Source organism: Schistocerca nitens, chromosome 4 (assembly GCF_023898315.1).
Source record: "Schistocerca nitens isolate TAMUIC-IGC-003100 chromosome 4, iqSchNite1.1, whole genome shotgun sequence".
NCBI classification, from domain to species: domain Eukaryota; kingdom Metazoa; phylum Arthropoda; class Insecta; order Orthoptera; family Acrididae; genus Schistocerca; species Schistocerca nitens.
The window spans coordinates 853,933,767-853,958,802 of record NC_064617.1 but is presented as its reverse complement, the minus strand read 5'-3'; positions in this window follow the sequence as shown (position 1 = coordinate 853,958,802).

Below are 25,036 nucleotides of genomic sequence, written 5' to 3'. Positions count from 1 at the left end.
TCTGACCAATGCAGGTACAACCAACTCCTCTACCAAGTATAATGCTCCATAGAAAAGCATATGGTTTGGAGGATAGAGAACAACATGTTGGTCTGTTTTCACTGTCGACACCCCGGACTCATTGTACATTACTGGGGACTGTTTGACAACTGTCATGCCACAAGACGTCAACCATCAAAACAGTCTTGCTCATGCTGGCTCCCTATGCCCTAGCAACAGGTACGAGGTGCTACTCAGTGTTGATGATAACTGAGCCACCACAGGACACCTCTCCTGTTGGGCCAGCGGTCGATTTTCCTGCTCAGTGTGGACAAGTGCAGAGGATGGGTGTGCTTGTCGTTGGGAGCTCCTATGTTAGGCAGGTGATGTAGGCCCTCAGGGAAATGGAGGGCAAGATGGGAAAGAATGCCAGTGTGCACTTGGTATGTTTGCTGGGGGGGGGGGTCTCGTCTGTGTGCGGAAGAAGCCCTGCTAGCAGCTATCAAGTGCACTGTATGTAACCGGCTGTATATAATGGTACATGTCAACACGAATGAAGCCTGCTGCTTGGGTTCCGAGGGCATCCTCGGCTCCTTTCACTGGATGGCTGATTTGGCAAAGGCAACTAGCATCACACACGGGGTGCAGGCTAAGCTGTCTATTTGTAGCATCGTTCTCAGGGTTGACGACGGTCCTCTGGTTTGGAGAAGAGTGGAAGGTCTAAACCAGAGGCTCGGACGACTCTGCGACGGTATCGGATGCGAATTTCTCGACCTCCGCTATCAGGTACAGAATTTCAGAGTTCCCCTTAACAGGTCAGGCGCGCACTACATGCAGGAAGCGGCTACTAGCGTAGCGTGCACATGGGGGTTTTTTAGCTTAGAGAAACCCTCCCTTGGAATCAAAGACGATTTGTCCTCAGAGAACGTCTGTCGTCGCAGATCAGAGATAGCAAAGGTTAATATGATTTTAGTAAACAGCAGGAGCATCCAAGGAAAGGTCCCAGAATTAGTATCGCTTACTGAAGGCTATAAAGCATAGATGGTATTAGGAACAGAAAGTTGATTGAAACTGAACTTTAATGACAACGAAATCCTAAGTTCAGATGTAATATTTATTACAAGGATAGGTCAGTCGCCAATGGTAGCGGTGTGTTTATTGCAGTAAAGAATTCGACAAATTTAACACGGTTATCGAGAATTCCGATTGTGAATTGATATGTATGAAGATAAGTATCAAAGATCGGTCAAAAATGGTAATCAGATGCCTTTATAGTCCGCCTGGATGAGAAGCTGTAGTGAAACAGCGCTTCAGAACTTGCAGTATGTGGTTAGTAATCTTCCTGAATATACCACTGTAATAGGGCGTTATTTCAACTTACCAGGTGTAGATTGGGAGTGTCATGGTATCAAAACTGCTGTCACAGTCAGGAATTCGTGTGACATTATTTTCGACGTGTCGTCCGAAAATTACTTTGAGTAGATAATTAGAGAACCAACTCATGACGATAACGTCTTAGATCTCACAACAAACAGCCCTGAACTTATCGAATCAACTAATGCAGAAGAAGGTATCATTAAACATAAGGCTGTGATAGCATCTTTGAGAATGGGTCTGACAAAGAATGTTAAGAAAGTTAGGAAGATATCTTTGCTTAGCAACAGTGGTAGGATTTCAGAGTATCTGAGAAGTCAGCATCAAATATTCAGTGATGAGGGCGAAGATGTGGAAAACAAATGGAAAAATTCGAAGGAATCGTGCAATATGCCCGAGACAAATACGTTCTGAATAAGGTCTTCAGGGATGGGAAAGACCAACCATGGCATACTAGCTGTGTAAGAAAACTGCTACGTAAACAAAGAGAGCTTCACCTAAGATTCAAGAGAAGTAAAAACCCAGCTGACAAACAAAAGCTGAACGAAGCGAAAATGAGAGTCAGGAGAGCAATGAGAGAAGCGTTCAATGATTTTGAAAGCAAAACTTCGTCAGTTGATCTGAGTAAAAACCACTAAGGGGATCAATATCATATATTCGTTCATCCAGTGACCATACTGGCAACGGAACAGAAGATGACAGAGAGAAGGCCGAAATCCTGAATTCGGTCTTCCAAAATTGTTTCATTGCAGAAGATTGTATCACAGTCCTTCCTTTCAATTGTCGTGCGAACATCAAAATCTCAGATATTGAGATAACAGATCGCAGAATACAAAAACAACTACAATCACTTAGTAATGAAAAGGCGTCAGGACCAGATGAGATACCTATTAGATTCCGAAAAGATTATGCGAAAGAACTTACTCCCCTTCTAGCAGCAATTTATCGTAGATCGCTGGAGCAACGAAGGGTACCTAGTGAGTGGAAGAAAGCGCAGTTCATTCCCGTTTTTAAGAAGGGCCGTAGGACCGATGCACACATTTATGGGCCTACATCGTTGACGTCAGTCTGTTGTAGAATTGTGGAACATATTTTATGTTCAAGAACTATGACGGATTTGGAGAAGGAAAATCTCTTCTATAAAAATCAATATGGATTCCGCAAACAGAGATCCTGCGAAACTCTGCTCGCTCTGTTCCTCCATGAGATCCAGTGCCGTAGACAATGGCGCTCATGTTGATGCCATGTTCCTTTACTTCAGGAAGGCATTTGACATCATCCTGCACTGCCGTTTAGCTTATCGAGTATCTGAGCAAATTTGCGGCTGGATTAAAGAATTCCTTGCAGACAGAACTCTACACATCGTTCTTAAGGGAACAAAATCGACAGATGTGAAGCTAATTTGCTAATTTCCGGTGTACCCCAAGGAAGTATGATAGGACCGTTATCGGATGCTCTCCAAGGCTGTTTGCAGATGATGCGGCACTCTATGACAAAGTAGCAGCTCCAGAAGATAGTAACGATTTGCAAAATGACTCCCAGAGAATTGATGAATGGTGCAGGTTCTGGTAGTTGACCCTGAACGTTAATAAATGTAACATATTGCGCATACATAGGAAAAGAAATCTGCTACTGCACAGATACACTACCGATGACAAACTGACGGAAACAGTATCTGCTGTCAAATATCTAGGAGTATAATCTAGGAGTAACTACCTTGAGCGAATGACCATATAAAAAAAAATGGTTCAAATGGCCCTGAGCACTATGGGACTTAACCATCTGAGGTCATCAGTCCCCTAGAACTTAGAACTACTTAAACCTAACTAACCTAAGGACATCACACACATCCATGCCCGAGGCAGGATTCGAACCTGCGACCGTAGCGGTCGCGCAGTTCCAGACTGCAGCGCCTAGAACCGCTCGGCCACCCCGGCCGGCTATGAAGTGTCTTATTCGGCACTTGTTCGACCCTTTCTTGATTTTGTTCATCAATCTGGGATTCCTACCATAGGGCTGATAGAAGAGAGAGAGAAGATCCAACGATTAGCGACACGTTTGCCACGGGATCGTTTAGTCGGCACGAGAGAGTTGCAGAGATGCTCAACAAACTCCATTGTTTAGACATAGTAGTGGGGCAAGGCTCATGCCAGGCCACTCTGCATTGATGTCAAATTTATTCAAGATGGCGGCGATGACGTCATCCAAGATGGCGGCATGTAGACATAGTAGTGGGGCAAGGCTCATGCCAGGCCACTCTGCATTGTTGCCAAATTTATTCAAGATGGCGGCGATGACGTCATCCAAGACGGCGGAAAGTAGACATGGCAACATCGCATGACGTCATCCAAGATGGCGGCTTTTGGCGGGAAAATAGGCCAATTGTGCTACGTCCACTAACCTAACCTCAAGAAAAAATGGCGGGAATTTTGAATTTTGGCGCGAAAATAGCCCAATTGTGCTACGTCCACTAACCTAAGCCTCCAGAAGAAAAAATGGCGAGAAGTTTGAATTCCAACAGGATAATGCATGCAAGGCTCGTACTTGCCTTTTTATTATTATTGATTATCATTCATTAACATTCATTATTATTTATTTATATTTATTATCATTCCTTATAATTTATTATTATAGGCCTACTTCCACTACAAAATTGCTCCAAATTCAAATTACAACACGATAATGGCTGCAAAACCTTACTTTTGTTAATTATTATTCCTTATTATTTATTAACATTCATTATCATTCATTGTCATATATTACCATTAATTATCATTTATTATCATTCATTATCATTTATTATTATTATTTATTATTATAGGCCTACATCCACTAGAAAATTGCGCCAAATTCAAATTCCAACACGATAATGTCTCGAAAACTGTACTTCTATGTATTATTATCATTTATTATTTATTCAAGATGTCCGATTTTCTGGGCGAGAAAGCCATCTTCCTTACATCCATAACAAAAATCTGTCACAAGTTCAAATCCCAACACCATAATTGATCACACATACGAACTTTCTCCCTCACATATCTGTTTTCACTGGTAGCTTATCATAATCACGTCAAATAATAAACTGCTCTTATAGTAACGTAAGTCACATCCTTTAATTTTGCAGGGGGGGGAAGGTGCTGAAGACTTTATTTCAAGCAGTACGGTCATCACTTGTTCTCCAACACAGTCAGCACACACATCCTTGATATCGCAGTGCAGTCACCACGACGTCCGCGCTCCAACTGAATTAGTTCAAATCCTCGCCACCCTCTGGCCAGCGCGCAGAGACACTGCCTATGCCTGTCACGTGAGGCGGCCGGCCACTAGTGCGGGGGGGCGAGCCCAGCGATCGCTCCCACGTCGTAAACATGTTTTCGCTGGACACGCTGGAACTTGCTGAGTTTGACATCACAGCGGCCCCTTGTCCACTCACCACGTCCACTCACTCACGTCGCCTCCGCACGTTTCCCGCCAAAATTGTTTGCCTCTGAGCTGAATCACACAACGGTTGCCGTTTCCCTGCAACACTTTCGGCGCCAAAGTTGTTTTTCCTGGGCACGTTCAAACCTGTCGATGCCGACCACTCACCGACCACCATGTGTCCCTGTGCAAGCGAGAATGCAGTGCTACACTTTTGGCGGCAAAGTTTGCTCGTCAGTGCAATCCCCCATGACTATATAACAGCACGTTTGGACCACACTAGAACACCTGCTAAATGACGTGCTCTCGCGCGCACGTAATAATTGTACAATCGCTGCGCCGCCGCCCCGCTTTCGTCACACACCCTCCATACACGCGACGGACATAGCCTTCCGTAAATACCTGGAAAATGACTTTATTTTAGACATTACGGTCGTGCAGGTGTGTCCCAACTGGCTTCTCCATGCTCACACAGCGAAACTCCAGAGCACAGCCAGCTGAGCCCGCTCCATCGGCAGCTCCCTGGCCGGCTGACATCAACCAACCAGCGGTGCCCGCACACCCCCACAGAAAGCGCGCCAGGTAGGCGGCGAGCGGCGTCTCAGGGTACCGCCACAAACGGTCAGCCGCGCTCGCCTCAGAGTCCGACTACGTAAACATCTTTCTGCGCCCATGAGCACTTAATGCTGGACAGGATGGAACCTGTCGACCGCATGCCGGACAAAGGATACATTTGGCAGCCAGAGTTTGACCGACAGTGGAATCCACCATGACCGTATAACAGTGTGTTTGCTTGTCGCGCGAACGCTCGCTAATTCACTCTTACCAACCCGCTATATTAAATAATTGAATTTACAATTTCATATACATATTCAAACGTGTTCAACTCCCTAATTTCAATTACCTTTCGAGGACCAGACCGCCACCTCCTCCTCCTAAGAACCAGCGCAAATTATGAAATCTGCCAGTAAACAAAGCTCACTTGCACTTCCGCCACCAACCTAAGAAAATTGTTTCAAACTAAGCCACCAGCACTCAACCTCTTCCTACACGTTTCTTGTAAACGGACTCACCCTGCACTAGGTCCATGGATGGAGGAACGAATCTGCTTTATTTAGTAATGGAGTATATGTATCACACCGACATGTCCCACATCATACAGACCTGCAAAACACTTCTACATAACTCATTTATAATGCTCTTCTCACACGCTTGCTAATTGTAAACAGTTAAAAATAACTCATAGCACAGCCTACAGACATGCGAACCGCTCGTAAACAATGTAAAACATTTACCTCCAAATAGCCAAACAACTGCTAATATTCCCAAATAATTTCGGTGCATACGCTGATGGAAGGAGGAACGAGTGTACTTTATTTATTTGAGACATTCTTTTTGAAACTTTTACTTCTCATAGGTTTCGATATGTAAGGCTGACATAAGGCAGTTTCTGAACTCCTGAGAGGCACCCACATGCCTTGCTCATACTGTGGCATCAAGCAGTCAGGCTTGCAAGATGAGTGGTCTGCCAAGCGAGTGGACACATTGTTATTTATCGAGTAACATGAACTCTAGTACTCACAATTAAGTTACAAGTTTTTCTCCTGTTTGAATATTACGCAATGGAGACAGAAACGCACATATGACTATTAGTAATTTACACAACCTTGACTGTTCACTGAGCACTGGCAGTACCACATTTTCTTTCTTATTTAAAGGCTTTGATCAACACGTGGCCATAGCACTGAATATGAATGGCGCACACGTTATAAATTCTGGATATCACAACAACATAATATTCGAAGGAAAAGGCCACCAATCTTTTTCTTTTCACTATCTTTCTTATTCCGATAAATACTATAACCTAAACACACCAGTACATTTTCTACAACAATTGCACATGAGAAACTCTGCCCAGTGGGCATGGCTTTACATTGGTGATTCTCTATCTTATGGTCTCGTAATTTCTATCACTACAATGCACTTTCTGGATAGGATGGTGGATCTTTTGCTATATCTCACACTTCGACTCTCACACCCAACACCACGAAAATTTCCTCCAGACCGAGCGGTACAAAAGGAACATGCATAACCCACAACCTCTGAACCTATCTTGCTACTTTCCCATGCAAACCACATATACTTAACTTACATGAAATACACCACACTGCCGGCCGCGGTGGTCTCGCGGTTCTAGGCGCGCAGTCCGGAACCGTGCGACTGCTACGGTCGCAGGTTCGAATCCTGCCTCGGGCATGGATGTTTGTGATGTCCTTAGGTTAGTTAGGTTTAAGTAGTTCTAAGTTCTAGGGGACTGATAACCACAGCAGTTGAGTCCCATAGTGCTGAGAGCCATTTGAACCATTTACACCACACTGGCAACATGGAATACAACACAAGGAATAGTCACAACGTTATAATCACATCACTTTCAGCTTTCCCACTTCAATTAGAATTCATCCCAGTTTCACACGACACTGCCCCACTTTGTATCTTTTCTTTCCTACTATTAACTCTGGAGAATATATGCACGTCTTCCTGTGCAATGCAAGCCAAGTGGCGTTGATGGATAGACGGCTGACTCACCTTGCTTCACTCTCGGAGTATTTTAGTTTGAATCAAGCGTCACACGGAAACATAACACGCAAAGTTATATTAAGAACATATCCATCACACATGCGGGTCCTCAACTGATACCATGGACGAGTACTTCTCTTTATCCTTTGTCTCATACACAGATTGAGACTCACCCAGTACTCACCACGTGGAAGTACTGGTCTCTAATTTCAAGTCCTGCACACGCCATTTCTTAAATATTTCCAACTTATAGTACACACGCCAGTAATTCAGCTTAACTTAAGCACTCGGAAGTATTTCGACTTATTGCTACACGTGGTTTCATTGTGACCGTTGGTCACTTCCGAAGATTACTATGATCCCCTTAATATTACCTGCCTGACATTTAATTCTCCCCACAAAAGTTCCTGAAATAGATAAATTATTATTCCAAACTACTCTGAAGTATTTCACATGTGACGGCCGGTGTGGCCGAGTGGTTCTAGGCGCTACAGCCTGGAACCGCGCGACAGCTACGGTTGCAGGTTCGAATCCTGCCTCGGGCATGGATGTGTGTGGTGTCCTTAGGTTAGTTAGGTTTAACTAGTTCTAAGTTGTAGGGGACTGATGACCTCAGAAGTTAAGTCCCTTAGTGCTCAGAGCCATTTGAACCATTTCACATGCATACCATGTCTCCACTCTTTTGTCTTTACGGAGCACACCTAAGACAGGTCTTACCAACACAAGATCCTGTGGCAGAGTGCCGAAAACATGGCCGTTCTTCAGGTCAGCTCGCACCTCCGTCGAGGTGAGGGCGCACCATGTTACCGTATTGGTCAGCCACATTTCAGGCTCCCAAAGCTCAGGTAAATTTCATCTCTTTGGTTCCACCAAAGGTGACTAAAGGACCGTCTCAAAGATGATCATATATTGCACATTCACTATCTGTGGTTAGCAGACGACCATACATTCATTCATTTCGCAGATCTCACCAAATTGGATGCAGCGTCTCCCTGAGCCAGCGAACCCGACGTCATTCACCCCTCGCTGACAATTTCCACTCGCATATATAAAACCATATTCACTCCTGCCAAAACTCACTTAATAATAAAAAAGCATTCTCCCTTTCTAAGCATAGATGAGTATGCATTTATCTTCAACCATCTGATCTCTGCAATTTAAGTCAGAGAAAGACATATCTATTACCTTCTGCAACCTGTCTATAAACAGAACGATCTCAGTTACTACAACAGGACCTTGTTTTGACCATTCGTCGGAAATGCACGCAATGTTGTACGCCTCAAACTAGGTACAAGTACAACAGATCCTCAACACCCTATCATCTTTATCCTCTACCATCAAACAGTGAAAAAGTCACGAAGGCACCAATGCGATCCACCTCCAGCGCGGACAAACCGAATTCACAATACTCCCCCCGAATAACTCAGAGTGCAACCATCCAAGAATTCCTAACAGCTCACCAAATCCATCACCTCAAACTACAGATGCCTATATGAACAAGATTATATTAAATATACACACACGCTGCAGAGACCCCTTTAAAGTTTGATCACCCATACTCTAAGCGAATGAGAAGCTGCCTCTGGTCCTTGTTCAAACAGTGTTTTCTAACACGCTTTTGCACACTGCCGAGCATTTTGTCTTTCTGCCGTGACTTCGAAGTCATTGTCTGATTCCAAACAGACATTAACATGGACTGATGCACACCCTCTCACAGGAAACTATACCTTGCACCTTATAAATCATATTCTTACAGTCGATAGCATAACATTGAATGATTTTAAATAAAGGACAGCCACAACACAAGGAAAATAGAAGAGCCTGCTGGCGTTGTAGCGACTTCTCTCGAAAGTGATTGACCACCTCTACATTTAAACTCATATTTCACAGTGACCGAATAGTTTATAACTCTGCATTCCATTTCTAGTGATTGGCCATTTTTGCACACAAGTACAGGATCACCGTTTTCGGTGATAGCAACCCTGGAAGTTGCGGTCCATCAACCAAAATTTCTCCCCCAACTCAAGCAAGCATTGTCAGTCAATCATTATGTCGTACCCAATGCACAGATGAGATGGATAAGACACCACCGATCTACTGTAATATTATCCATCACAGCTGATATCGCAAAAAGTTTTAGAGTAAGTCCAGCACTGGCCAATCATGTGACAGCTTGTTTTCTTAATTTCAGTATCATAGCTAAACCATACATCCTCTACTTTGCAAGTATCATTGCGACCATTCATAGATGACTGCTAGGCACGTCCATTCACACTTAATTCTCGAACACATAAAGACGATCAAATTATACCAGACAATGCTATACATATTTCTAAGACCTCGCGCATAGTACTCGATCAATCTCTCTGCGTATGGCTGTCACAGAGCTATCTAGTCCTCTTACATTAAAAGACCATCCTCACCTCGGCATTGACCTACCTACCCCGCAACATTGCTACCCAATTATTCCTCAACCGAGCAGACAAATACAGCTACACTCCACCTCTCTTGACTGAATAGAGCTTTCCTAGTCCTAACCCATCCAAGTGCACCACATTTCTCGAAATGTAACCAAGTCTTGGAGCTTAGCACACCATATCGATCTATAGGAACAGATCTCAAAGTGCCTTAATTTAATAGCATACAGTTAAGAAGAACAAGAACGGAGCGATATTTATACACAACGTAGTTCGATAGAATTTTAAGCAAATCATCCAATCTATCATGTGTAAAGTATTGTTCTAGAGTCCATGATCGATGCATCGAAGGTTCTGGCAGGAGAGAGAGACAGAGAGAGAGAGAGAGAGAGAGAGCATAAACACACACTCCTAAGACTAGAACGTTCAGCACTTAAAAACGGGCAATAACCTTAGATCGCTTACTTTTCCGTCCTGTCTGACATACATCCTTCTCCTCGGTCACCCTACGCTGAGCTATCTCTATCCCAATCATAAAACTTTTCCTTCCTATGATACGAGCCCAATATAGCCCTGTGGACACGTCTAGTGCCCAATGATCACACCAGATCACGAGTCAGAAATAATACTATTACCCCATCAGGTCTATATAAAAAATGAAAGTTATTAGCAGCCGGTACATTCTACAAGCAAACAGATATGTATAACAGTATCGTCCAACATGTGAAAATTACAAGTCATCCCGTCACCAACTCTGTAAACACCCATCTGTCGGGTAAGTGTGTACACAATGATTACAGCCCCTCACAAATACCCACAGCTAACTTAGTTATGACACTGAAGTCTCGATTTTACACCAAGCATGCGACAGGGTGGGGATCGCGTAAATCAAAGTGCGTTTAGATGAATGTGTCAACTTTCATCACACATGAGATGGAAGTCCTCTGATGATCGACGGGTTCACCGTTAACGATCGCAAGTGGACAGCGCTTTAAACCACATACCGAACACGTAGCCGCATACGACTAGAACACTGGCTATATCACGTGACTAAAGCATCCAAATGGAATACTGGAAAAAAAAATCTACCTTCAGCAACTTGTCATTCTCTAGAATAAATGAGTCAACGTTTGAATCGTACCTAGTTGCAGCTCTGTCTCAATCGATCATCCCGTACACCCTCTGTTATCATTTAACACAGATGTGAGTAAGTTTAGAGGTTAATGATTCTCTGTCGTCCTGAAAAGCATCAAATACAGTATTCAACTCGTGTGTATCACTGCTACCTCAGTAGACATACACTATAATACGAACTCAACGAGAAAAAATTGACTGCCTTCCTTATTCGGCTTGCTTCGACGTCATCGTTTTCCTGCATTCCTGTTGTTGCAACATACTTGAGTCCATGTACAAATTCCCCCTGCGAACCAGAAGATAAGCAAGTACGATCTCATTTTCACCGCATTTCGGTGTATATTAGGTTAGTTTATATCTATGCGCTATTCAGTTTTCTCATTTCTTTCGATTTTATGTCAGATACATCCATGCGACAGCGACAAAAGTTATCGTTCTGTGTTATAGAATTGTCTCTAAATGTAACCGAGGCGTATCCAGTCACCTCCACATTCGGAGAGCGCTTGCTCTGTTTTCTGTATCGTGTTTGGGGGAGGCCGAGCAGAGACTTTTGGTCGGTTTGGCAGCTGGTGGTGTTTGGGCGCGTCTGTTGCACTATTTTGCGAGCATGTCTGTGCACTGTGCGGTGCTTTATTTGGAGAGTTTAAGAGTACAGAGCTCGCCTGCTGATATTGTGTACTGCATTATTTAAGAGCTGTTTGGTATTGTGTGGTGAAATTAGGAGTTGTTTATGTGTTTGTGGCCTGTGTCAGATGACCACAGTCGGATCAGTGCTGGTGTTTTGTGACAAATATACTCCACGACTAAATAAAAGGGCTCCAAATAAATAGAGTGCAACCCTTCCTTACTTCCCCGAGCAGCACAGCGCAGCGCATTCTGAGCTGTGTTTGCGCAATAACGGCAATCTGGTCAGAATGTGAGTGAGTAGACAAATAACTGGACAAATTTATCTGTAGAGGAGTTACAGGTCTGGATTGGAATGAATATCTTGATGGGTGTGGTTGTGTTGCCAAGTGTAGTGCACTGCTGGAGTTCAGAAACTGTCTTATGTCAGCCTTACATATCGAAACCTATGAGAAGTAAAAGTTTCAAAAAGATATGTTGCAAATAAATAAAGTACACTAGTTCCTCCATCCATCAACGTATGCACTGAAATTATTTCGGAATATTAGCAGTTGTTTGGCTATTTGGAGGTAAATGTTTTACATTATTTACGAGCGGTTCGCATGTCTGTAGGCTGTGCTATGAGTTATTTTTAACTGTTTACAATTAGCAAGCGTGTGAGTAGAACATTATAAATGAGTTACGTAGAAGTGTTTTGCAGGTCTGTATGATGTGGGGCATGTCGGTGTGATACATATACTCCATTCCTAAATAAAGTAAATTCGTTCCTCCATCCATGGACCTAGTGCAGGGTGAGTCCGTTTACCAGAAACGTGTAAGAAGAGGTTGAGTGCTGGTGGCTTAGTTTGAAACAATTTTCTTAGGGTGGTGGCGGAAGCGCAAGTGAGCTTTGTTTACTGGCAGATTTCATAATTGGCGCTGGTTCTTAGGAGGAGGAGGTGGCGGTCTGGTCCTCGAAAAGTAATTGAAATTAGGGAGTTGAACACGTTTGAATACGTATATGAAATTGTAAATTCAATTATTTAATATAGCGGGTTGGTAAGAGTGAATTAGCGAGCGTTCGCGCGACAAGTAAACATGCTGTTATACGGTCATGGTGGATTCCACTGTCGGTCAAACTCTGGCTGCCAAATGTATCCTTTGTCCGGCACACAGTCGACAGGTTCCATCCTGTCCAGCATTAAGTGCTCGTGGGCGCAGAAAGATGTTTACGTAGTCGGACTCTGAGGCGAGTGCGGCTGACCGTTTGTGGCGGTACCCTGAGACGCCGCTCGCCGCCTACCTGGCGCGCTTTCTGTGGGGGTGTGCGGGCACCGCTGGTTGGTTGATGTCAGCCGGCCAGGGAGCTGCCGATGGAGCGGGCTCAGCCAGCTGCGCTCTGGAGTTTCGCTGTGTGAGCATGGAGAAGTCAGTTGGGACACACCCGCATGACCGTAATGTATGAAATAAAGAGTCATTTTCCAGGTATTTACGGAAGGCTATGGCCGTCGCGTGTATGGAGGGTGTGTGACGTAAGCGGGGCGGCGGCGCAGCGATTGTACAGCTGTTACGGGCGCGCGAGAGCGAGTCAATTAGTGGGTGTTCTAGTGCGGTCCAAACGTGCTGTTATATAGTCATGGGGGATTGCACTGTAGAGCAAACTTTGCCGCCAAAAGTGTAGCACTGCATCTCGCTTGCACAGGGACACGTGGTGGACGGTGAGTGGTCGGCATCGACAGGTTTGAACGTGCCCAGGAAAAACAACTTTGGCGCCGAAAGTGTTGCAGGGAAACGGCGACCATTGTGTGATTCAGCTCAGAGGCAAACAATTTTGGCGGGAAACGTGCGGAGGCGACGAATACACGTGGTGAGCGGACAAGGGGCCGCTGTGATGTCAAACTCAGCAAGTTCCAGCGTGTCCAGCGAAAACATATTTATGATGTGGGAGTGATCGCTGGGCTCGCCCCCCGCGCTAGAGGCCAGCCGCCTCACGTGACAGGCATAGAGTGTGTCCCCGCCTTGGCCAGGGTGTGGCGAGGATTTGAACTAATTCAGTTGGAGCGCGGACGTCGTGGTGGCTGCACTGAAATATCAAAGATGTGTGTGCTGACTGTGTTGGAGAACAAGTGATGACAGTACTGTTTGAAATAAAGTCTTCAGTACCTTCCCTCCCTGCAAAATTAAAGGACATGACTTACGTTACTATAAGAGCAGTTTACTATTTGACGCAATTTTGATACGCAACCAGTGAAAAAAGACAAGTGAGGGAGAAAGTTCGTACGTGTGATCAATTATGGTGTTGGGATTTGAACTTGTGATAGATTTTTGTTATGGATGTAAGGAAGATGGCTTTCTCTCCCAGAAAATCGGACATCTTGAATAAATAATAAACGATAATAATACATAGAAGTACAGTTTTCGAGACATTATCGTGTTGGAATTTGAATTTGGCGCAATTTTCTAGTGGATGTAGGGCTATAATAATAAATAATAATGCATGATAATAAATGATAATTAATGATAATACATGACAATGAATGATAATGAATGTTAATAAATAATAAGGAATAAATAATTAACAAAAGTAAAGTTTTGCAGCCATTATCGTGTTGGAATTTGAATTTGGAGTAATTTTCTAGTGGAGGTAGGCCTATAATAATAAATGATAAGGAATGATAATAAATATAAATAAATAATAATGAATGTTAATGAATGATAATCAATAATAATAAAAAGACAAGTGCAGTCTTTGCATGCATTATCCTGTTGGAATTCAAACTTCTCGCCATTTTTTCTTCTGGAGGCTTAGGTTAGTGGACGTAGCACAATTGGGCTATTTTCGCGCCAAAATTCAAAATTCCCGCCATTTTTTCTTGAGGTTAGGTTAGTGGACGTAGCACAATTGGCCTATTTTCCCGCCAAAAGCCGCCATCTTGGATGACGTCATGCGATGTTGCCATGTCTACATGCCGCCATCTTGGATGACGTCATCGCCGCCATCTTGAATAAATTTGGCAACAATACAGAGTGGTCTGGCACGAACCTTGCCTACTACTGACAAGCGTTATGCATCACAGATAGATTTACTATGGAAATTTCGAGAGACCACTTTATGGGAAGAGTAGGACCACATATTATTTCTCCCTACATACATCTCGAGTAATGACCATGAGGAGAAAAATCGAGAAATTAGAGCCAATACGGAGGCTTACCGACAATCATTCTTCCCATGCGATATTCACGAGTGGGACAGAGTTGGAGGGCTCAGTTAGTGATACAAAAAGTACCCTCCGCCACACGTGCGCAGACACAAACATACAGAAAACAGAGCAAACGCACTGCAGCTATAGAATATGTGGTTGGGAGTGACTGATGCATTCGAGTACAGTGCTGTACTATGCCGCCCGACCAGAAAAATAGTGCATTTGCACTAGGTGTTGGCAGCTTTACTACATTTTCAAGCAATTTTAGAAGACGAAACGAGAAGTGATGTCATGATTGCATGGACACATGTGACATAAAATCGATAATGTTACGAAAAATTACGGAAAATACGAATAAATTGAGGGAAAATACACCAAAATGCTCCGCATCTCGTGGTCGTGCGGTAGCGTTCTCGCTTCCCACGCCCGGGTTCCCGGGTTCGATTCCCGGCGGGGTCAGGGATTTTCTCTGCCTCGTGATGACTGGGTGTTGTGTGATGTCCTTAGGTTAGTTAGGTTTAAGTAGTTCTAAGTTCTAGGGGACTGATGACCATAGATGTTAAGTCCCATAGTGCTCAGAGCCATTTGAACCATTTTTACACCAAAATGCGGGGAAATTGAGGTAGTACTTGCGTGTCTTCTGGTTGGCGCAGAACAATTCTTGTACACGGGAACGAGTATGCGACAGCAAGAGGAATACGAGAAAACGTTGACATGGGAGCGCCAGGAACCAGGGCAACTCATTTTTTTTCATCGAGCCAACATTCTACTGTATGTCTATTGTGGAAATAGTGATACAGGCGACGCGAGTTGATTACTGTAGTTGACGCTTTCTAGGAAAAAAGGGAACCATCTGCTAATTTTTGTTGTTGTTGTTGTTGTTGACTGTGCCTTACTCTGGCATGTTATAGTAATTTTATGATTCTGAACAAGGCTAGATTAATTTAGCTGAAACCTGGTAAAGACTTGAAAAGTTGCGCAACTGAGGCTGATTCTTCAAAATATTAGTCTATCACAGTTGCTGACGGGGCTGCAATATGCTAAAAATTCTTTTTGGAACCATCTGCCTCTAAACTTACTTGCATCTGCGTTAAAGGATGACAGAGAGTGGATGGAGTGATCGGTTGAGCTGGAGATGTGAGGAGGTATAATTTAACGGTAGACTGATGATGAATTCTAGAGATATGGAGGGAGATGTTGCTGCAGGTTATTTGACCATTTTTCCCGTTGTTCTGTCAGGATGCATCAGTTGTGTCGACTCGTATACAACTGCGTGTTCTGTGTGTGACATAGAGCACTGTCTACTTGTGATCATTAACGATAAACCTATCGCTCACCAGAGGACTTCCATGTCATGTGTGATGAAACGTGACCATCCTGTTTCGACACATTCCGCTAAACGAACGAATATTAGTGCGACGTACTCCATTCTCCTGTCGCATCTTGGGTATAAAATCGAGTACTCAGTTTCATAACTACGGTGATTCTAAATTAGTGACAAGTGTTTGTGAGATACTGCAATCACCATGTATGTTTCAGCTTGACAGATGTCCTGTTTACAGAATCAGTCACGGCATGATGTGTTATTTCACATGTCAAACGCCGCTACTATGCGTTTGTCAATTTCCTTGTAGGAGGTATTCTCCGTTAGTAGCGCTCGTTTTATATAGGACTGATGCGAGCATAGTATAATTTCTGAACCGTGATCAGATGTGAACAGTGGACGCTATACACCTCTGGAAAGCTGTATTGTGCATGTATCACACAGAATCGATGTTTTAAGGAAGCAGTTTTTTTTCTTTTTACAGTTTGTCACCATAGTTTATCGTAGAAAAACCTGCAAGAAGGATGGATATCATGCGCTGGAAATATATTTCTTACACTTGAATATTAATAGCGTTGCAGTCCAGATGACTAATAGGTCGGAAACTGCAACGATCTACCATTATTGTATGTTTTAAGTGCAGAACCGTGCGTATTTTTATGTCCTCTCTTACCAAAACCTTCTTGGTACTGATACCAGACACTAGAACAATACTTTAGAATTTATTGCGCAGTTGATTTACGTAAAATGCCTCGAACTCCATCTGTATGGAGCTCCATAATGCATAAAAACCACCCATTTATTGTTCTTATTAATCGACTGCTATTACATCACAACACTTTCATATCTGCTACTATACACCGTTAATGGATGCCAACCTCCTCGACATTCGCCCATCTGGAAAAATCTTGCGCACTTGTATGGGTGCAGAACAGCAGTAACGGACTCAGCGTTCTCCATTCTCTAACGAGACGCGGAACGTTGCAGTCTACTTCTGGTCAGCTGCAGATTAAATTGGCGACAGGGCAGGTTGCTCAAAGACAGTGCGAGGACATCTTTCAGTCTCTAACTTTATCCTAAGAATGTGGAATGCATGCATAGAGAAAGATCGTAAATTACGCACGGTGCTTGAAGTGCTAGAAATGTGTAGATCGCTCTCCGGTATACTTTGATGTACATGTTCGAGAATTAACAATGAATGCATGTACTGCACAGTTATCTGTCTACATTCGCAATGGTACTCGCAAAGTAGAGGAGGGGCGGTTTAGCGATGATACTGAGACTGGGAGGCACGCTACTGCGTCATTGGTCAGTGTTGAAATCTCGGTAAAATTGCTAAAATTATTCACACTATCAGCCATGATGCTTATTATTACAGTACATTGGCGGTGTCTTGTGCATTCCATCCGACCACTGGAATGCTGTTGATTACCAAATAATGATTGACTAGGATCGCTTGTTTGAGATGTAGAAAGAGTCTTGGCAAAGAGGCAACCTTTCCAGGATGGCTAGCACTGAAACAGTGATCGCGTGCATGACTACAATACGAGGAATCAATCGAAATGGAACACTGAGCCATCACCCATTCTGTCGCTGTGAAAGATGAGTTTAAATATAGAGGCCATCAATCAGCTTCAGACAGCAGTTTGGAAACGCTCTGCAACACCCCAAAACTCTTACAACCATATGTTGTGACTGTCTTTTATTTAAAATCATCCAGTGTGTGTGTTGCAGTAGCAGCAGCAAAAACATGATTTACACCATGCGACTTCTAGTTTTCTGAGAGAAGCAATGGATCAGAACATGTGAATGTCAGTTTAGAATCTGACACAGACCTCGAAGTAGTGGCAGAAAAACAAAATGTATGTCAGTGTACAAAGCCTGGTATCAAACAACAAAATAGGGACCCTCTCTTGCGACTGATAGTCTGTGGGATATGGTTCCCATGCAGTAAGTGCGATGCAGCTTACACTGGTTTGTGCAAGCGACTTCGATCACTGGCCATCTGCTCCAATGGATCGATACCTGTATATTTAACAGGATCGCCACGTATACCTGATGGCAGCACATAGAAGGTATTTGTTTTCGATAAATATACCGAGTTCTCTGTAGGACGAAGTCAGGCAGTTTTTTTGTAGTTTTTAGTTTTTTATTTTCTGTTGGGAGGTACATGGTAGAGAGAAAGTTGGGGTGATAGACGTGAATGAACCCTAAGAGACGCAATCTGCTTTCGACTGCAATACCTGTATGAACACACATCAAAAAAAGTTTTGCATCACATCAGTTCCATGAGTTCCAGAACCTGTACAGAAAATTGGAATAGAGATCAACATAAATATCATTTCCACGCTTTTTATTACTCATGAAAACCACACATTGCATGTTGCACTACCATACAGCGAGACCTTCAGAGGTGGTGGTCCAGACTGCAGTACACACTGGTACCTCTAATACCCAGTAGCATGTCCTCTTGCATTGATGCATGCCTGTGTTCGCCGTGGCAAACTACCCACAAGTTCATCAAGGCACTGTTGGTCCAGATTGTCCCACTCCTCAATGGCGATTTGACGGAGATCCCTCAGAGTGGTTGGTGGGTCACGTCGTCTATAAACACCCCTTTTAAATCTATTCCAGGCATGTGTGATACGGTTCATGTCTGGAGAACATGTTGACCACTCTAGTCGAGCGATGTAGTTATGCTGAAGGAAGTCATTCACAAGATGTGCACGGTGGGACCAGAATTGTCGCCTCGTCAATATGCTGCCAATATGGTTGTACTATCAGTCGGAGGATGGCACTCACGTATGGTACAGCCGTTACGGCGCCTTCCATGACCACCACCAGCATAAGTCGGCCCCACATGATGCCATCCCAAAACAGGAGGGAACCTCCATCTTGCTGCGCTCACTGGACAGTGTGTCTAAGGCGTTCAGCCTGACCGGGTAGCCTCCAAACACGTCTCTGACGATTGTCTGATGGAAGGCATATGCAACACTCATCGGTGAAGAGAATGTGATGTCAATCCTGAGTGGTCTATTCTGCATGTTGTTGGGCTCATCTGTACCGTGCTGCATGGTGTCTGCTTGCAGAGATGGACCTCGCTATGGACATGGGGATTGAAGTTGCGCATCAGGCAGCCTACTGCTCACAGTTTGAGTCGTAACACGACGTCCTCTGGCTGCACGAAAAGCATTATTCAACATGGTGGTATTGCTGTCAAGGTTCCTCTGAACCATAATCCGTAGGTAGCTGCTATCCACTGCAGTAGTAGCCCTTGGGCGGCCTGAGCGAGGCATGTCATCGACAGTTACTGTCTCTCTATATCTCCCCCATGTCCGAACAACACCACTTTGGTTCACTCCGAGACGCCTGGACATTTCCCTTGTTGAGAGCCCTTCCTGGGACAAAGTAACAATGCGGACGCGATCGAACCTCGGTATTGACCGTCTAGGCATGGTTGAATTACAGGCAACATGAGACGTGTACGTCCTTCCTGTCGAACCCCCTCTGTCTAATAGGCGCTGCTCATGCATGGTTGTTTACATCTTTGGGTGGGTTTAGTGACATCTCTGAACAGTCGAAGGGACTGTGTCTGTGATACAATACCCACAGTCAATGTCTGTCTTCAGGAGTTCTGGGAACCAGGATGATGCAAAACGTTTTTGTTGTGTGTAGTTTGGAGATGCACTGTGACGCAGTAGCAAACTCCTCACCCTTCTACCAGTTCCCATTCTGTCTCTTATACTACCTCATGTTGCAGGAGCGGGCTTCATGTGGCACTGACCTTGCACATCGTATACAGTTGACAGAGGTACGACAACATATTCCCATTTCCACTAAATAGTCAAAACACGGTCCTATCGCACTAACTGAGCTTAGCCTGTTTGTAGCCAGGTTGCAGAATGTCGTAGACATAGCTCTCTCATTTCTGCTCAGTTCCGACTTAAATTAGAACGATCACATGTGCAAAGCTGAGGGGATGGCAGGACAGAGTCTGGCAGTTACAAGATGCATAGGGACTGCCTAAAAATCCACGTTGGAGTTTTACTGTGGCAGATAGGTTCGAAAAAGCTGACTCGTTTCGAGATATGAGATGCCACAGATATGACTCACTAGTGCGTGTAATCATTAAAAGACTTCTCCATAGGATCCAATGTAGGTATGTGGTTGAATGGAACGACTTGATTCCAAATCGCAGACAGCATTTCTACCGGAAAGCATAACACTAGAGATCTGAAAAGCCTGTGTACATTTATTATGACCACAATCAGCACACCATCTACTGTATGTAATAATTATCAATCAACCATTGCCTACAACTCAGTGAAAATATCACAGAACCTCCGAACTATGAGTTACAAATACTGGAGAAATATCTAGTGTCGGCATGTTGCAAATACCGGGTTCACGCCACGTTCCTCAGCCAAATCACTTCCTAAATTTGGTAATTTTATTACGAGCTTACACCGTTGGCGAAGTGGAACCACACTTTTGGTCCTTTAATACATACTCCGGCGATCTCCATCTGTATTCAGTGTCGGAATATTTGTGTGGAAAAACCACTTCATTTGGAAGTAATGCCATACCTCGATTTATAACACGGATTTAGTTAGCGATACTTGTGAGCATCAGTAGAACCAAGGTCAATTGTGACAGTAACAGAGTAGTTGGGATCGTGTTTTTAACATATGACAGCTTCTAGGACGATTACGTTTTTCTTTCTAAGACCCGGTGGTACTACTTGGAAGAAAAACTTATGACACGTCCACCCATCATTGATTTGATTCGCCTTGAGCATCTAGCTTATAAAGTATGTATGCGTGTTCTGACATGTGCAAAGAAAATGTATATGTCCTGTCGTAAGGGAAAGTATGGATTTGACATGGAAAACCACGATAGCCGCAAAGGGAATGAAAGATTCATTATTTTTTTAATTGGAAAGTTTTGTCCATTCATAAGAACGGAACAGATATTTCTATTTCCAGAGCCGCAGTCGCCAGGAGGGGTATTTCCGATACTTTGTTCATTGTCGAACGTCGTCCAATTGAGGCTACAATCGTAATATTTAATTGTAGGTACAGTGATCAAATATATATGTGGCCGATTTCCTAGGACGATTCTGAATGGGGATGCGTGGCGCGCGGCGGCGATGGCCTGTGGTAGGAACGATTCACATTTCTGGCTTACAGCAGGTGCCGTCCAAATGGAAAGGCCTGTTGGGGTACAGGAATATAGCTCACCTAACCGTATCACCCTCTAGACGGCTGGATAGCGAACTAATACTCAGTAGGTGTTGGGCAGCCTTCGTGATCGCGTGTGTTCTCCCTGGAAATTTGAGAAGATTCAATATGGACGTGTGTTTCAGCTGGACCATTATTCCCTCCCACGTAAATTGCCCAGTTGACTGTTTCTGCACATTTCCTGTGTTTATTTGGTTGAGAGATCATCGATTGTGATCTGTGTTATGTGCATCTAGCAGGTGAAAGACGGGTGGAAGACACGTTTGGTGGTTCTCTAGACATGAGAAACACCTTATTTGACTTTGTAAATTATAAGGACGATTTGGAATCTGTTATATCATGAACATCGGTATTCGCGAGTGGAATTATAAGTTTCCTCTACTTTTTTCGAGTTTTCATCTAAAGGTCTTTGCAGACGAGACAAGTTTCTAGTTACTCAGTGGTTTGCAGCACGTTCCACCTCGCTAAAGTTTCGGGTTTTCAGAGAAATAATTTCCGGTCTTTATCTTCGGAACTATGCTGTGCAAGCGATACTGCTATGCAAGCGACATTGCTATGTCTTGATATCGAGAAGTATCGCGTAAGTGCTATGATATTCTGGTAAACCATGTAAAAATACATATGTTCTTGTAATCCCAGAGTCTGGAGACGGGTGTAGAAAGCAAGTAAACAAGTAGGTTGGGATCGGAAACACCAACGCCTTTGTGCCGAGGGGAACCAACACACCCTTTCTACAACAGTTCGGAGAGTTACCTCGGTCCACTGAGGGTGCTCTGGTCACACATCGAGCCAATGTGTGTGTGAGGGCACATGAGTTGTGACCGTCAGCAGCGGTGGATGACCTCCTGATCTTGAGGGAAATATCTAGTGCTGCAATGAGTATATATGGTGCATGTGTTTATGTTACCTTTCTTTGTGGTATACATACAAGTGTGTGGTAGTCGATAGCTATAGGCAAGATGCAGAAGTGGTGATTTTGTATGCCACAGTATACGAATTGTGTGTTTACTATATCAATATGGTATGCGGTGATACAGCCAGGTTGGAGATCTACTTCATGCTGAAATATTCAACCTTTCCTCGACAGTAGCAGAGCAGTGTAACTGAGGAAGTGTCTTTCCATATTTGAAAATCTGTAAAATATTTCTATAGCGCATCCAGAGGGAGACTTGACTGTTATTTAAATAGACATGACATACTAGTATAACACTGACAAGCTTTTAGCTGCGTCTGCGAGGGTGACTCGCTAGGCAAACGCCTCGCTGGATCCTCAGGTACAAAGGCAATGCGTCAGTTAAGGAGGTTAGGTAAACACGTATATAGCCAGAGGCGTCTCGCATGTGGGAGAGGCTGGATAGGCGTGTGTGTGCCGCTCCGATGTGCGCGCCTTCGACCTCTATAGGGGACATTTTGCTGATATGCTGTGGGCGAATTTCTTAACGATGGTTCATAAGCATTTTTACATGCAATGAGTATTTGTGCACTGCATTATTTCGGCTGTTTAAGCATTGTGAGCATGTTTGCAGAATGTAATATGGGCACTATTTTGACAATTTTACGCGTAGTGAACGTGTTTGTAGGCTGTGCAGTGCATTATTTCGACAGTTTACAAATAGTGAGCGTGTTTGCAGAGCGTTTTATATGCATTATTTTGGCAAATTACTAGTTGTACATCAGTGTACTGCATTATTTCAGAAGTTTATGAGTAGTTTGCAGGTCTGTAGGCTATTTACTGTGACTCCAAGCATGTCAGGCAAGTGTTTTGTATCAGCATAATAAAGAAACTACGTGAAATCCGTCTCTATATAAATTGTTCCAACTTCCCATGGAAAATAAATAAAGTACACTCCTTCCTGTGTACTAGGTCAGTTGGACTCTGGACCTAATGCTGAACACACTGGATGGAGCTACTGCCTATGACAACTCAAATTGTTTAAATAAACAATAGATTATGTCACAGGAGGGACAAGAGCACCCTCTGGTCGCAGTATTGTGTACTAGGTCAGTTGGACTCCGGACTTCATGCTGAACACACTGGATGGAGCCACTGCCTATGACAACTCAAATTGCTTAAATAAACAATGCATGCAAAATAAAGACTTACGTCCATACTATACAGCATCTCAGCATGACTGAGTCCTTTTCCCACCAATTACAATGAAGAGGTGGAGGTTGGATGACTTAGGTTAGTGGAGGTTGCCCGTGTGATCTTTTTTCCTGCCATTTTTCCCTGCCAAATTATTTCCACCATTTTATTGGGGGAGTGGGAACAGGAGGGGGTTAGGTTAGTGGAGGTAGCCCAACTAGCCTATTTTCCCGCCAAAATTTGAACTTCCCACCATGACATCATTGCAACATTGCCACATCCAAGCCTTCTTGGTGAATTTATTAACTTTAGTCACCAAGTTAGACACAAACCCCACACCGATCACAATAGTGCAAGTTTATACGCCAACTAGCTCCGCATATGATGAAGAGGGAGAAGACATGTACGATGAGATAAAAGTAATTATTCAGATACTTAAGTGATACGAAAACTAATAATCGTGGGGGACCATAATTCAATGGTATGAAAAGGAAGAGAAGGAAAAATAGTAGGTGAATATGGATGATGGGGGGGGGGGGGGAGGAATGAAGGAAGAAGCTGCCAGGTAGAATTCTGCACATATTATAATTTAAACATTGCTAATATTTAGGAATCATGAAAGAAGGTCGTATATGTGGAAGAGACCTGGAGACTCCAGAAGGTTTCAGATTGATTATATCATGGCAAGACAGAGATTTTGGCACCAGGTTTTATATTGTAAGACATTTCCAGTGGCAGATGTCAACTCAGATCACAATTTTTTGGTTATTAACTGTAGATTTAAAAAAATTGCAAAAAGGTGGGAAATCAATGAGATGGGACATGGATAAGTTCAAATAACCAGAGGTTGCTGAGAGTTTCAAAGGGAGCATTTGGAAATGATTCACTAGAACAGGGAAAGGAATACAGTGGAAGACAGATGGGTAGCTTTGAGAGGTGAAATAGTGAAAGCATCTGAGAATCAAACAGGTAAAACGACAAGGCGTAGTAGGAACCCTTGGGTGACAAAGGAGATACTGGGACTAATTGATGAAATGAAGCAGGCGAAAGTCAGTACAAACATCTAAAAAATTAGATTGGCAGGAAGTGCAAAATGACTAAATAGAAGTGGCTAAAGGACAGATGTAAGGATTTAGAAGCATGTATCAGTGGGACAAAGATAGATACTGCCTACAGGAAAATTAAAGAGACCTTTGGAGAAAAGAGAAGCAGTGGTATGAATATCAAGAGCTCAGATGGAAAATCAATCAAAAGCAAAGAAGGGAAAACTGAAAGCTGAGAGGGGTATATAGAGGGTCTGTACAAGGAAGATTAACTTCCAGTCAATATTATAGAAATGGAAGTTGCAGGCAATATTATAGACATGGAAGAGTACATAAATGAAGATGAGATGGGAGACATAGTACTGTGAGCAGAATTTGACAGAGTCCTGAAAAATTTAAGTCAAAACAAAGCCAGAGGGGTAGACAATCTACAGATAGCCTTGGGAGAGCCAGCCATTACAAAACTCTTCCATCTGGTGTGCAAGATGTATAAGACAGGTGAAATACCCTCAGATTGCAAGAAGAACGTAATAATTCCAATTATATAGGAAACTGGTGCTGACAGGTGTGAATATTACCGAACTGTCAATTTAACAAGGCACGGTTGCAACATACTAATACAAATTCTTTACAGAA